Source organism: Saccopteryx leptura, chromosome 5, assembly GCF_036850995.1.
Source record: "Saccopteryx leptura isolate mSacLep1 chromosome 5, mSacLep1_pri_phased_curated, whole genome shotgun sequence".
Taxonomy (NCBI): Eukaryota; Metazoa; Chordata; class Mammalia; order Chiroptera; family Emballonuridae; genus Saccopteryx; species Saccopteryx leptura.
In genome coordinates this window covers 177,158,763-177,173,578 of record NC_089507.1, presented here as the reverse complement: position 1 = coordinate 177,173,578, position 14,816 = coordinate 177,158,763, and positions in this window count along the sequence as shown.

The window sequence follows — 14,816 nt, the reverse complement described above, 5'->3', positions numbered from 1 at the left end:
CTCTTGAGAAACACTGCGAACCCCTCGCGGGCTGATGGGGTCTTTTACCTGGAAAAAGATTTGGAAAAGCGTTGGCTGGTCTTCTGAGTTTGCCTGAGGGTTTGTCAGAAGCCCAAACGCATCCTTCCTGGGCCCCTTTCCTAAATGTTTGGATTTTGATCACGATGATTAAGACAGCCTGCGGCGTATCAATCAACAGAAGCTTAATGTGCAGTTTTTCAGAGGGTGAATTTGACCCGAATCTGTGCATCTTCATTACCTACTGGGGACGGTGTGAAATTAATGCGTTTGAAATACAGATGAAATCTCACTGAAGTCATTTCAAAGGAAAACTTCCCCCCAATTCAAAGGGGCTTTCTTGCCTTTTGCGTACTATAGATGCGAAGAAAGGAAAATAAAGGATTTTTTTTCAATTAAATCCTTAATTTGAGGTTTTTCTTTTTAAAATAACTCATGTGTTTCACTATAAAGTCTTTAGAAACTGGTTTTACTTTCCAGTTTTTTTTTCCTGTTTCTATGGATTCTTAAAATAAATAAACCAATTAAATGAAACTTTATATGATTTGATCCCATACACTAGCAGTAAGTGCTCATAAAAAGTTGTCTTGGTGACACAAAGGAGGGTAATTAGTTCTCAGCATTCAGGCTCTAACACACCAGTAGAACAATAAACGAAAGAAAGAGCATTCTCCTTCCACCCCCACCCCTGTGGGTGATGTAGATATGATCATGTCAACCTACCTTTAAAAAAAATATATATATATATTGTTTGAATTTAGTTTTTGAAGAAATGTATTTCCAAATTAAGTCTCCTCTCATCATAGCATAAGCTATGGATAGTGTATAGCAAGAGGTTAGATCCTATAGGAAATGACTGATTTAGTGAAGTTGGCCAGCAGAGTTTTCTAAACAAATTGTAGATCAAATCAAATCATTTCCTTTTAAAAATCTAACATAAAGACAAATGTTAACCAAAAGTATGTTCAAAATCTTTAGCAGCTAGATTGTGTTTTACCCTTTTGACCGGAAAGTGTGATTAATTTAATAAGCAATCAACTAAATCTTCTATGGTTATGGTTTATAACAAATATGATCAATATTAATAAGTGTGTTCAAGACCATTCTTGAGATATTATCTCTTTTATTAATCTGGTGTCAGTGTTGTTTTTTTTTAACATACCAACACAAAAATAGTATGTTAGTATTTTTCTATCAAAAAATCAACACAGAGAAATGGTTACACACCTACTGCTGCTAGGTAAAATTCATAAACCTTAAGCTAGTGGGAGGAAGCCATAATATGGTGTTAATTATTTTTTTAAAAAGGACCAATGGAGAAAAAAGTATCTTGACTATTTTATCCGGGCAGTTCGTGCCTATGTATTTTCTGCAATGATAGGAACATTTGCTGTCCGGACTGAGATATAGCTTTCTGTCCCAGGAGCTCTTTAGAGCAAGAGTGGGCCATTGGCCACTGCCTGCTAAATATCGTATCTGAAGACCTTGTTTTCAAACTGGAGACTTCAGTGTAACCTGAATTATTCAGACAATCTGAATTGGTGGACTGGGAAATTGTCTTCTGAAGTATAGAATAAGGATAAAGACTACATGTGTTATAAAGTTATACACTTGAAACCTGTCTGGTCTTTATTAACAGTCACCCAAATAAATTCCATTAAAAAAAATAGTGAGTGCTATTATATTTTCCAAAAATGTCTACAACTAAATTTCTCAGTTCATATATTCTGTAGCAGGACCTTGCTTTATTTCCATCAAGAGTTGAATTCTTCACCCTCTTGAATCTGAGTCCCATGATTGTTTTGACCAATAGGATATAATGGAAATGAGAAAATGATGTGTAGCTCCAGGAACAGGACTTCGTGGTTCAGCAGGCTCCATTTCCTGCCTTGTGGAATGCTGGTTCTCAAGCTACTCCTTTCAGAACTCAGCCACTATGCTGAGAGAATTCCAGACCAATGGAAAGGAATGAGACTGGCACACTGGTCAACAGCCTTAGCTGAGCTTCCAGCTGATGACCAGCAGCAAGCACCAGCCATGGGAGTGAGTCATCTTGGACATTCAGTCCAATAGAGCCTCCGGAAGACATCTGACTATAATGATATGAGATTATGAGTAATTCTATGTGTCAGCTTGACTAGGCCACAGTGATTGGTTATTTAATTGAATAGTAATCTAGATGTTGCTGTGAGGGTATTTTGTAGATAGAGTTAACATTTAAAGTCAGTTCACTTTAATTAAGGAGATCATTATGAATAATATTGGGTGGATCTCATCTTATCATGAAAGCCTCAAGAGCAAAAATGGAGGTTTTCTGGAGAAAAGAAAATCAAGACTGCTGAATCCTACCAGAGTTTCCAGCCAATTCCTTAAAAAGAAAAAATATATACATACATATATGAATATAATTGGTTCTGTTTCCTTGAAGAATACTGATTGACACAGATCCCAAGCAAGAACCATTCAGCTGAACCCAGGCAACCCACAGAACCACGAAAGGCAATAACAACTCATTTATCGTGCAATAATATTTAATTGAAATAGTAATTGACATTCTCTACTGTATTCTGCTGCCCTGGACCTCAGTCTCTTCATCTCTACAGTGAATACCTTCTAGATTTACCTTTTCTTTAGGTCTTTTCAAACTTTCTTGTTCTCAAATTCCTGACACTCATCAATAAGATGATAGTTAAATTGATAATACATATTTTATTAATACTAAGACATGCAAAATATAAAATAATTAATGAAAAAATGAAACATGATATGGACCAATTACTAAATTATAAAAATTATAGGACCTGATGAGGTTATAGAGTTAAAGTTAATAGGTTCAGGTGAAAGAGGCCTTATTCTGTTTTCTCAATAAAGTTGCTTAAATAAACCTTAAACTATTTCTGAGGTTTTATTATAAGGGAGCTTTTATCTGATGCTTTTATAAAGCATAATGACACTGACCTTGTCTGCAGATTTTCTACAAGAAGAAATCATTTTATTCAATATAATATTTGATATAGCCAAAATATTCTGGAGATGTAGTTGAATGTCTTAATGGAAATAACATGAAGTCCAATTATTTTCCTATTCTTGGAATGCCCAGGTGCATTCTCTGAGATTTGAGGAGTCATGGGAAATTTTTGTATTTCCCTTCTACCCCAACAAGAGATCATTCTTTCCCTCTTTGTTCTTTTATTACCCAAAGATGATAACATTACAATTTCTGATGTGTTTATTAGAAATTTATTCCTAAAGAGAAATTCTGCTTTGAAATAGTCAAGAAAGCTAAAGAAGGATATGCAATTTAGAGTGTTGAAGGACTCTTGTGGGGTGTAGAAAAAGGGAAGTGACATAGGGAATATTGACTTCATGCTCTAGGGTTTCCTGGTAGTCTTCGTTTCTCTACACATCTTTCAATATTCAATTGGCCTGAAGATCTCTCTTCATTTCATATTGTTCCTTCTAGACCACTAAATCATTTCATCTTCTCTACTTTTTTGCTTACATTTATTCCATAGATTTACAGTTTCTGTTCAGTGATACAGAGAGTTAGAAAGAGGGTTGTTACCAATTTTACAACAAAAGCCAAAATATCACTAAGTATATAATCAACAAGTTAAAAAGTCATTTTCTTGACTGTTTTGGAGATGCTAATGTCACAAGGCCACCAACTGGTCCAAGACAGATTCAGGATGAGACTTGTTTATCCCTTGTTCCATCTCCCTTCGGTTTCTGAGTGCATCCACCAACTTCTCCAGAACAAGTCATGCGGGGGCAGTTGAACAGTTTCCTTGTGAGCAAGCAGTAGATTACTATAGCACTGTAATAAGGCTCAAAATAAGTCTTACTTTGTTAACTTCTTTCTATTTTAAAGTTGTTTGGCTATTCTAGGTCTTTTGCATTTTCACATGAATTTTAGAGTCAGTTTGTCAATGTCTACCAAAAAAAAAAAAAGCCTCCTGAAATTCTGATTAGAATTTTATCAAATCTTTAGTTCAATTTGGGGAGAATATTTCTCTTTATTTACTTAGATCTTCTTTGCTTTCTCCCAGCAATATTCACAATTTTCAATGCATAAAACTTTTCCATCTTTTGTTAGATTTATCCCTAAGTATATCATTTTTTGATGTTGTTACAAATGGTTTTTTATTTCAATTTTCTATTGTTTGCTGCCAGTATATAGAAATATAATGAATTTTTGTAAATTGATCTTTTATCCTACAACCTTGATAAACTCACTTATTACTTCTCAGCGAGCCAGTAGAAACCAGACGACAGACACAGCCTGGTCTCCCTGCTCTCTTTTAATTTTTTATTTTTTAATTTTTGGTATTTTTCTGAAGTTGGAAATGAGGAGGCAGTCAACAGACTCCCGCATGTGCCCGACCGGGATCCACCCGGCATGCCCACCAGGGGGCGATGCTCTGCCCACCTGGGGCATCACTCTGTTGCAAACAGAGCCGTTCTAGCACCTGAGGCAGAGGCCATAGAGCCATCCCCAACACCAGGGCCAACTTTGCTCCAATGGAGCCTTGGCTGCAGGAGGGGAAGAGAGAGACAGAGAGGAAGGAGAGGGGGAGGGGTGGAGAAGCAGATGGGTGCTTCTCCTGTGTGCCCTGACCGGGAATCGAACCTGAGACTCCTGCACGCCAGGCCAACGCTCTACCACTGAGCCAACCGGCCAGGGCTCCCTGCTCTCTTTTAACCAGCTGAGTGGGCATTTATTACGTAGAAGGCTGTGGGCTGACCTCTGTTTCTCTGTCTACTGTGGGACCTTGAACAAGACAATCAACCTCTCTGAGCATCAGGATAATAATGCTCACCTTGCCACACTATATTTGGATTGATGAAATTATGTAAGTTAAAGACCCATCCAGGGCAAGCACACAGCACATGCCTCATGTTCTAAGTCTTTATGGCAACTTATTTTGTGCTCCCCTAGTGTTAAGCACCCTTTAGATCTAGAGTAAGCACTCAACAAGTCTTTACTTGTTGACGTATCATGAAGTACTCCATTAAGTAGTCAAAGGCTTCACTTTTAGCTAACATAACATTGTTTTGAAGCATAGCAAATTCTATCAGAGACCATTTCCACTTGGTCCATCCTAAAAATTACCTTCATCATTTCTGTTCAGCCAAGGGCATCTGGCATCTTTCTACCTCAGGGTACTCTCTAGTCCTAGAACTGCTTAGGAGAGTGCATGGAAGCCTGGAAACACTAGGAAGTTAAGACCCCTCCAGAAACATCTCTCCACCAATGAGTGATAAGAGTAGGCAGATAATTTTTAAAAACCCTACTTTTTCATCCTTTGATCAGGATGATTTTGTTCCATTTTACATAGTTCTTAGTGGTTTCCATTGAATTGAGCCACCATTGTTCACAGTGGCAACCTGTTCGTTAAGGCAACTTATATCTGCTTTCTTCCCTTCTCTTACTCACATCTTTCTCAATCACTTCCTGGGACAGAGACAAAGAGAGAGAGAGAGACAGATAGGGACAGACAGACAGGAAGGAAGAGAGATGAGAAGCATCAAGTCTTTGTTGAAGCTCCTTAGTTGTTCATTGACTGCTTTCTCATATGTGCCTTGACTGGGGGGCTATAGCAGAGTGAATGACCCCTCACTCAAGCCAGCAATCTTGGGCTTCAAGCCAGCTACCTTTGGGCTCAAGTCAGCGACCATGGGGTCACGTTCTATGATCTCATGCTGAAGCCAGCAACCTTGGGGTTTCAAACTTGGGCCCTCTGCATCCCAGTCTGATGCTCTATCCACTGCACCACTGCCTGGTCAGGCATGGGAATCATCTCTTAAATAAATTAGTTGTGCCCCAAAACTGGGGCTTGAAATCTGCTTTTGAGAATCAAATCAAGGCAGGTCATTTGACTAATGATAAAGCTAATTACTAGCAGAGCCATGGTAAGAAGCCAGGGGTTCTGGCTCTAGATTATGACCTTCAGTCTTACTGGATATGGAACAATACACTTGAAACAATTGATAACATAATGTCAAGCATCACGTACTTGGACTCTAACAGTGCAGTACTGACTCTGCCGTGTTTGTCTGCCAAGGCTGGTATTACAAAATACAAATCAAGGCCCTGGCCAGTTGGCTCAGTGGTAGAGCATTGGCCTGGCATGCAGGAGTCCCGGGTTTGATTCCTGGCCAGGGCACACAGGAGAAGCGCCCATCTGCTTCTCCACCCCTTCCCTTTTCCTTCCTTTCTGTCTCTCTCTTCCCCTCCCGCAGCCAAGGCTCCATTGGAGCAAAGTTGGCCCGGGTGCTGAGGATGGCTCCATGGCCTCTGCCTCAGGTGCTAGAATGGCTCTGGTTGCAACAGAGCAATGCCCCAGATGGGCAGAGCATCGCCCCCTGATGGGCATGCTGGGTGGATCCCGGTCGGGATTTATGTGGGAGTCTGTCTGACTGCCTCCCTGTTTCCAACTTCAGAAAAATACAAAAAAAAAAAATACAAATCTGACTGTACAAAATTTCAACCATCACATACACAGCTGATTAAAAGAAGAGCTCAGGTGCTGGTCCCCAAAGACAAAAAAGGATCATTTCTCTAGGGTTATGTTATAGTAGTGGTATGGTGTATTTAAAAATCTAATGGAAATTGGTAAGAGGAGACTTAAAGCAGTGGAACACATCTTTAAATATGACTTAATGATTTAAGTTTTACAAAGCACAGAGGTATCAGTCAACAGCATTTCCTGAACCATGTGATTTTGTAAGCATGGCACATATACACATTTGATAAATGGCCCACTAGTATTAAGGTGACACTGTGGTATACCAGAAAGGTGCCTATCCCTGTGACATTATTAAGTCAATTAAAAAAATAGATGTTACTACATTAAATGGCACCACTGTCAATCTCATGGTATATAAAATAAAAACAGGTCCATCAAGAGAGGACTGATAAAAAAGGTTTCATTTAATGTCCACAAAATGAAACACTATATAGCTGTTAAGAAAGAATAGGGTAGATCTATAAGTCTCTACATACTGATATAGAAAGATCTGCAAGATATATTAAGCAAAAACTTAAGATGCAGAATGTATAAAGAATACTATTATTTGTATTTTAAATGATGTAATAGGTATATCTATAGAAATTAGAAATATACACATACATACACATATACATATAAGACATAGATGTAGATCTGTGCTCAGAATAATTCAAGAAGACTAATTTAAAAAGTGGTAGCAGGTTGCCTCTGAAAAAAGAAACTGAAAGCTTGTGGCAGGGATATCTTCATTGTATATATTTTCAATTGAATTTTGCATGATGTATTGCTTTAAAAGTAAATAATGAAATTTATGAGAGCTCTCTTAGAAGCCAGCCACTTTTTAAAAAACCCAAACCATTGAATGATACAGGACCATGTGGAAAGAAAGGTTCAGCTAATTGCTATATCAAGGTCCAGATATAACAGTGAAGCCATCATGGATATTCCAGCCTCAACTAATCTCCCGGTTGAATGCAGCTAATATGTAACCCAGGTCGTCCCAACCAGCCAAACCAAGATTCATAAGCAATACAAGTCATCTTTGTTTGAAAACACTAAAACACACACACACACACACACACACACACACACACACAGAAAATAAATAGAACTATCAGAAAGAAAAATTAAGAAATAAATCTCATTTAAAATTGCATCAAGAAAAATACCTAGAATAAATTTAACCAAAGAGATAAAAGAACTGTATTGAGAAAGTTATAAGACATTAAAGAAAAAAATTGGAGAAGATACAAATAAATGGAAGGATATATTGTGCTCATGCACAAGAAGAATTAACATCATTAAAATGTTCATACTGTCCAAAGTAATCTATAGATCCAATGCAATTCCTATCAGGATACCGATGGCATTTTTCAGAGCTAGAACAAATAGTCTAAAAAATTGATATGGAACCACAAAAGACCCCGAATAGCCACAACAATCTTGAGAAAGAAGAACAAATTTGGAGGTATGATGCTACCTGAAATCAAACTATACTACAAGGCCATAGTAAGCAAAACAGCATGGTACTGCTATAAAAACAGATATATAAATCAATGGCACAGAATAGAGAGCCCAGAAATAAACTCACACCTACATGGTCAATTAACATATGACAAAGATGGCAAGAACATATGATAGGATCAGGACCAGTCTATTCAAAACATAGTGTTTGGAAAATTGGACAGATTTATGCCAAAAGAAAAATGAAACTAGATTAACTTTTTTATAATTGTTTTTATTTCTTGATTTTAGAAAAAGAGAAAGGGGGTGGGGAGAGAAAAAGATAGAGAGAAACATCAATTTGTTGTTTTACTTATTTATGCATTCATTGACTGATTCTTATACACTCCCCCACTGGGGACTCAACCTGCAACCTTGGCGTATCTGAACAATGCACCAACCAACTGAGCTACCCAGCTGGGTAGATCACCTTCTTACGGCATATATGAAAATAAACTCAAAATGGATTAAAGACTAAAATGTAAAACTTGAATCCATAAAAATCCTAGAAGAAAACTCAACAGTAAACTCTTTGACATTTCTCTTAGTAATATATTTTTCTATTTATCTCCTAAGGCAAGGGAAACAAAAGAAAAAATCAACAAATGGGGCATTAAAACGTGTTTGCACAACAAAGGAAATCATTGACAAAACAAAAAGACAACCTACTAAATGGGAGGACATATTCACCAATGGTATATCCAATAAGGGGTCAGTATTCAAAATTTGTAAAGAACACATACAGCTCAACACCAAGAAAACAAGCAATGCAATTCAAAAAGAAACAAAGCAAGCTCTGGCCTGTTGGCTCAGTGGTAGAGCATTTGAGGGGCATGTGGATGTCCTGGGTTCGATTCCCAGCCAGGGCACACAGGAGAAGCACCTAACTGATTCTCTACCTTTCCCCCTCTACTTTCTCTTTATCTCTCTCTTCCCTCCCGCAGCCAACGCTCCATTGGATCAAAGTTGGTCCGGGCACTGAGGATGGCTCCGTGGCCTCTGCCTCAGGTGCTAGAATGGCTCTGGTTGCAATGAAGCAATGCCACAGATGAGCAGAGCATCGACCCCTAGTGGGCATGCCGGTGGATCCCAGTCAGGCACATGCAGGAGTCTGTCTCTCTGCCTCCCTGCTTCTCATTTCAGAAAAATTAAAAAAAAAAAATGAGCAGAGGACCTGAATAGACACTTCTCCAAAGAGGACATACAAATGGCCAACTGACATATAAAAAACGCTCACTATCACTAATTCTCAGAGAAATGCAAATTAAAATCTCAATGAGATATCACTTTACTCTTGTCAGAATGGTTATCATTAATAAATCAACAAATAACAGCTGTTTGTGAGGATGTGGAGAAAAAGGAACCCTCGTATACTGTTGGTAGGAATGCAGTTTGGTGCAGCCACTATGGAAAGCAGTATGATGTTTCCTCAAAAAATTAAAAACAGAACTGCTTTATGACCCAATGATTTCACTTCTGGGTATTTATCTGAAGAAATCCAAAATACTAATTCAAAAGCATATATGCACCCCTGTGTTCATTGCAATGTTATTCACAATAGCCAAGAAGTGAAGTAAGTCAAACCAAGAAAAACAAGTAACATGATTTCACTTATATATGGAATCTAAAGAATAAAATAAACAAACAAACAAAACAGAAACAGGTTCAGGTACAGAGAACAAGCCAATTGTCAAATGAGAGAAGGTTAGGAGGCTGGCTGAAAAAGGTGAAGGGATTAAGGAGTACCAATTGGTCATTACAAAATAGTCATGTGGATGTAAAGTACAGCATCGGGAATATAGTTAATACTATTGTAATAACTGTGTATGGTGCCAGGTAGTTACTAGAATCATCAAGGGATCTATTCACAAATTAAATGTGTCTAACCACTGTGCTGTGCATCTGAAACTATTATAAAATAATATTGAAGTCAACTGTAATTGAAAATAAAATTTAAAAGAAAGGAAAGAAATGTATGAGAGGGGAAAAAAATGAAAAAGAATGTTGAATGCACAAAGGTGACTTTTCCAAAGGAGAATTCCAAAGTAAATATGAGACATTTTGGGTCACTTTTTTTTTTCTTCTGAAGCTGGAAACGGGGAGAGACGGTCAGACAGACTCCCGCATGCGCCCGACCGGGATCCATCTGGCACGCCCACCAGGGGCGAAGCTCTGCCCACCAGGGGGCGATGCTCTGCCCCTCCGGGGCGTCGCTCTGCCGCGACCAGAGCCACTCTAGCCCTGGGGCCGAGGCCAAGGAGCCATCCCCAGCGCCCGGGCCATCTTTGCTCCAATGGAGCCTCGGCTGCGGGAGGGGAAGAGAGAGACAAAGAGGAAGGGGGGGGGAATGGAGAAGCAAATGGGCGCTTCTCCTATGTGCCCTGGCCGGGAATCGAACCCGGGTCCCCCGCACGCCAGGCCGACGCTCTACCCCTGAGCCAACCGGCCAGGGCAACATTTTGGGTCACTTTTATTGCTGCTAAGTGATAGCAAATAGTTAACTGTGTACACAGCCCAGCCCTGGGTGAGGATATCCCAAAGTAGAGATCCAGTGATAGAGCAGAAAACACATGGATTTAAATCCTCTGCTAGTTCCTTAACCTCTAGGGCCTCAATGAAACAGTGACAACAGAACACACTTTACAGTGAGCTTGTGAAGCTTGGCAATGATTCCCACAGATGATTCTATGGCTAAAAGGTAGTGGGTTTATAATAATCATTGACTTTTTCAGTTTCTACCATTTCACCTCAGCTGTATCAGTTATCTAAGCCTGTGTAATAAATCATTCCAAAATTTAATGGCTTAAACTAACAAGAATCATTTACTGTATTATCTCATAGTTTCTTTGAACCAGAATTCCAGAGCAGCTCATCTGGCCAGTTCTCGCTTGTGGTCTCTCTCTCTCTCATGAGGTTGCAGGCAGATGTTGGCTAGAAGTGCAGTCATCAGCAGGCTGGACAGGGCTGAGGGAGCCAGTCCCACTCACTCCTGTGGCTGATAAGTTGGTACTGGCTGTTAGGAGGAAGCCTCAGTTACTCTTCAAATGGCCCCTTACTTAAGACTGCTCAGGTTTCTTCACAATATGGTGTTCATTTACCACAAAAGGAGCCATTTTTGGATGTCACACAAGTTAGCCCTGATTTAGTGGGGGAGGGGATTCAACAGGTCATGAATTCTTAATGGAAAGAAACACTGGGGGACTGCTCTGATCTCAATTTTGTCCCTCAAATTTATAGTTCAATTTCTAACCCCTAGGACCTCAGAATGTGACTATACTTGGAAATAGGCTCTTTAGAAAGGTAAGTTACTGGATTTCTATGCTTGAGGGGTGATATGGTGGGATTCTTTAACCTGTCAGGGCTGTCACAAAAAGGATGAAACTGAATCTCAATTGAGGTTCCCAACTGAATGGCACCTACTGACTCATCAGCGATGACATCATGGGACCTGACCCCTCTGTGTGGGCATGTGAATGCAGGGCAAGCAGCATTGATAAAGAAGGAGCAAAAGAAAGCTTAGGAAGCGCCTTGAGAGACAGAAATAAATAGTAAGAAGCAGAACATGGGCTCTTACCTCTGATGACTCTGTCTTTTCAGAGGGAGATTCTTCTGGGCTTCTGAAGAAGTGATGACAGATATGTTCATTGAGGTCTAACTCTACCAGGCACGATTTGAAGTGCATCACATTTAATCTGCTCAACAAGCCTGAGAGGAAGGCACTGTTATTATCACCACTTTACAGATGAGAAATTTGAGGCACAGCAAGGTTAAGTAACATGTTCAAGGTCACACAGCTAATAAGAGGAGGTGGTAGTATACCACACCAAGGGGAACCTGAGCCCAAATTCTCAACCACTGTGTTCTACATTTTTCTAGGACACAATGGCAAGTATTTATTGGAGCAGGGAGGGCAGTCACCGTCCAGGTGCCCCAAGAAAAAATGAAGTCAACATTTCTACAAAGAAATATACCATGGATAATTGCAGACGATAAGAAGTAGAATGTTCTATACCAAGTGATCTGTCACCTTGTAAACACAGACTCATAGCCATCAATTTAAATGGTATTTATTATACAAAACCCTCTGGTTTCAATCTGCCTGTGAATTGTAGGAAGAGGCCTAGTGCATCCCTTTGTTTCCCATCCTTGTTGTTAGGAGTACTTGTTGAACCCTGTGGAGAAGTATATCCAAGTGGCAAACAATTATGAAATTCACCAAATGATTTTTGAGGAGAATCTCAGCATTCAAAGATTGTTAATGTGTGACATCAGGACCTATAGGGATGCAGGGCTGCTGCTTTCACACCAGGGAGCGAGGGCTGGAGAGCAGTCCCTCCTGGGCAGAACCAAGCCACCAGCCAGTCCTGCAAGGAGAAGAGTACAAAGACTTGGGGCCACAAGTCTATCACCTCTGAGTCTTCCTTTCTGTCAACAAAGGGATAATTCTGGCGATCTTATGAAGGTACACATTGGAGGACTTCATTAAAAACTGTAGGCATGCAAGAGTGGTGAGACAGTGTGCTCATCTTATTCAAGAAGTGAGTCTCTAGCTAAAGCCATTCAACACTTCTGTCATTCCATTTTTGACTATTACTTGGTGTTCATGTAACTCATAAGAGCCGCTCATTACTTGTCAGTTTACATGATATAAAATCAAATGGGAAATTTTAGGTTTTATTTATTAAAATTTTCATCCAATTCTTAAGAAAAAGGTTCTTAGTAACTCTTGCCCTCCTGTATTAGTCAGGGTCCACCAGAGAATAAAACCTGTATATATAAAATTTTGTATCTGTTTATCTGGAGAGAGACAGAGAGAAAGAAGGACATTGATCTTAAGAAATTAGCTTGTTGTGGGGGCTTTAAAGTCTAAATTCAGTGGGTAAATACCATAGGCTGAACATTTCTGCAGGAGTTGATGCTGCAGTTCTGAGCCCAAATGTAGTCTGTAAACAAAATTCCTTCCTCTGGAGACCTCAGTCTTTTCTCTTAAGACCTTCAACTGATTGGATGAAGCTCAGCTACAATATGGAGGGCACTTTCCTTTACTCAAAGTCTACTGATTGAAATGTTAATAAATTGTAAAATAATAATAATAATAGTTTTACAACAACATCTTGACTAGTGTCTGACCAAATAATTGGGCACTATGGCCTAGCCAAATTGATAGATAAAATTAACCATCACACTTTCAAAGAATGGCATCTTATCTTCTGTCTCCTACCTTTCCACTTCTTGTGACTTATGACCTCTCCTTAGCCCCCACCTTAATTAGCCATCTTTATCTCTATCTCTAGATCTGCACTGTCCAACACTGTAGCACTAGGTCCGTGTCCTCTAAAATTTAAATTGCCATTAATTAAAATAAAATTAAATTAAAAATTCAGTCCCTTACTTGCATTTAGCCACATTTGACTGCTCAATAGCCACATGTGGGTAGTGGCCACCGTATTGAACAGCACAGAATAGAACATTTCCATCATTGCTTAAGTCCCACTGGACAGAGTGGTTTTAGAAGTTTTTTCATTGTGTCATGAAGACACAATACCTTCACTCTTGAGGCCTCTTTCTTCATATATTGACTCTTAATCTCAGAGTCCTACGTTTGCAGTCTCTTTGACCAACTGGGTAGTCACATAAGCCCTCAATGAAAATGTTATGGATAGATATTTTATTACATTTGTGTAACTGTTGCAGAGGAGACTTGTATATTAGTCAGGAAAAATGTCAGTTGCTGAAACAAACAACCCCAAAATATCAGTGACTCAACATAAGGTTTATTTCTTGCCCAAGACACATTCCTATGCCTTTTCGTTATCCACTCCTCTTCCAGTACCTTGAAGTTCTCTACTGGATCTTCTGCATCTAGCTGACTAACTAATGAAAAGTGGAGAAGCGCATGCAGCATGTTTTGGTGCCAGGCCTGGAAGTGGCTATATCACTTCTGCTCTCATTTTATTGGCTAGACCAGGTCATGTAGACCCACGTAACTGCTAGAAAGGATGTCAAATGAAGAGTTTCAAGGCCATATAGATGGAAGGTAAGAAAGGATAAATTTGGGAATTGAAACAGGTTGGTCTGTTTGCCAATTCTAGCAGTACTCCTGGCAGCATGATCTTAGGCAGTTGCTTAGACTTGTGTGCCCTAAAAAAGCTGTCATGGGGTTTAAACGAGACAATAAATGCTTACACTAGTGTGAATGCTCAGTGGCAGGAGTGGTTACACACACACATACATGTGGCATTGAACCCTTTCACCCACCTTCTACTTTTGAGTCTCTACTTACAAATCAAATATTCTAAACAGCACAGGCTGCATTGTCTAACATTTCTGCATAGTGATTGCAAAATAAAATACTTTCTTATGTTCATGTCTGTTATGGGTTGAATTGTGTTCTCAATTCATATGTGGAAGTCCCAACTCCCAGTACCTCTGAATGTGACCTTATTTGGAAATAAGGTCATTGCAGATGTAATTAGTTAAGATGAGGATATACTGAAGGATGGTGAGGTCCTGATACAATATGGGAGGTGTCCTTATAAACAAAGAAGTTCGGAGACCACATGCACACAGGGACTATGCCTATGAAGATGCAGACAGAGACCAAGGAATACCAAAGCCTGCTGGCAAACCACCAGGAAGTAGGGGAGAGGAATGGAATAGATTCTTCCTTACAACCCTCAGAAGGAGCCAAGCCTGCCAACACCTTGATCTCAAGACTTCCGGCCCTCAGAACTATGACACTATAAAATTTTGTTGTTTAAGCATCCAGTTTGTGGTATCTTA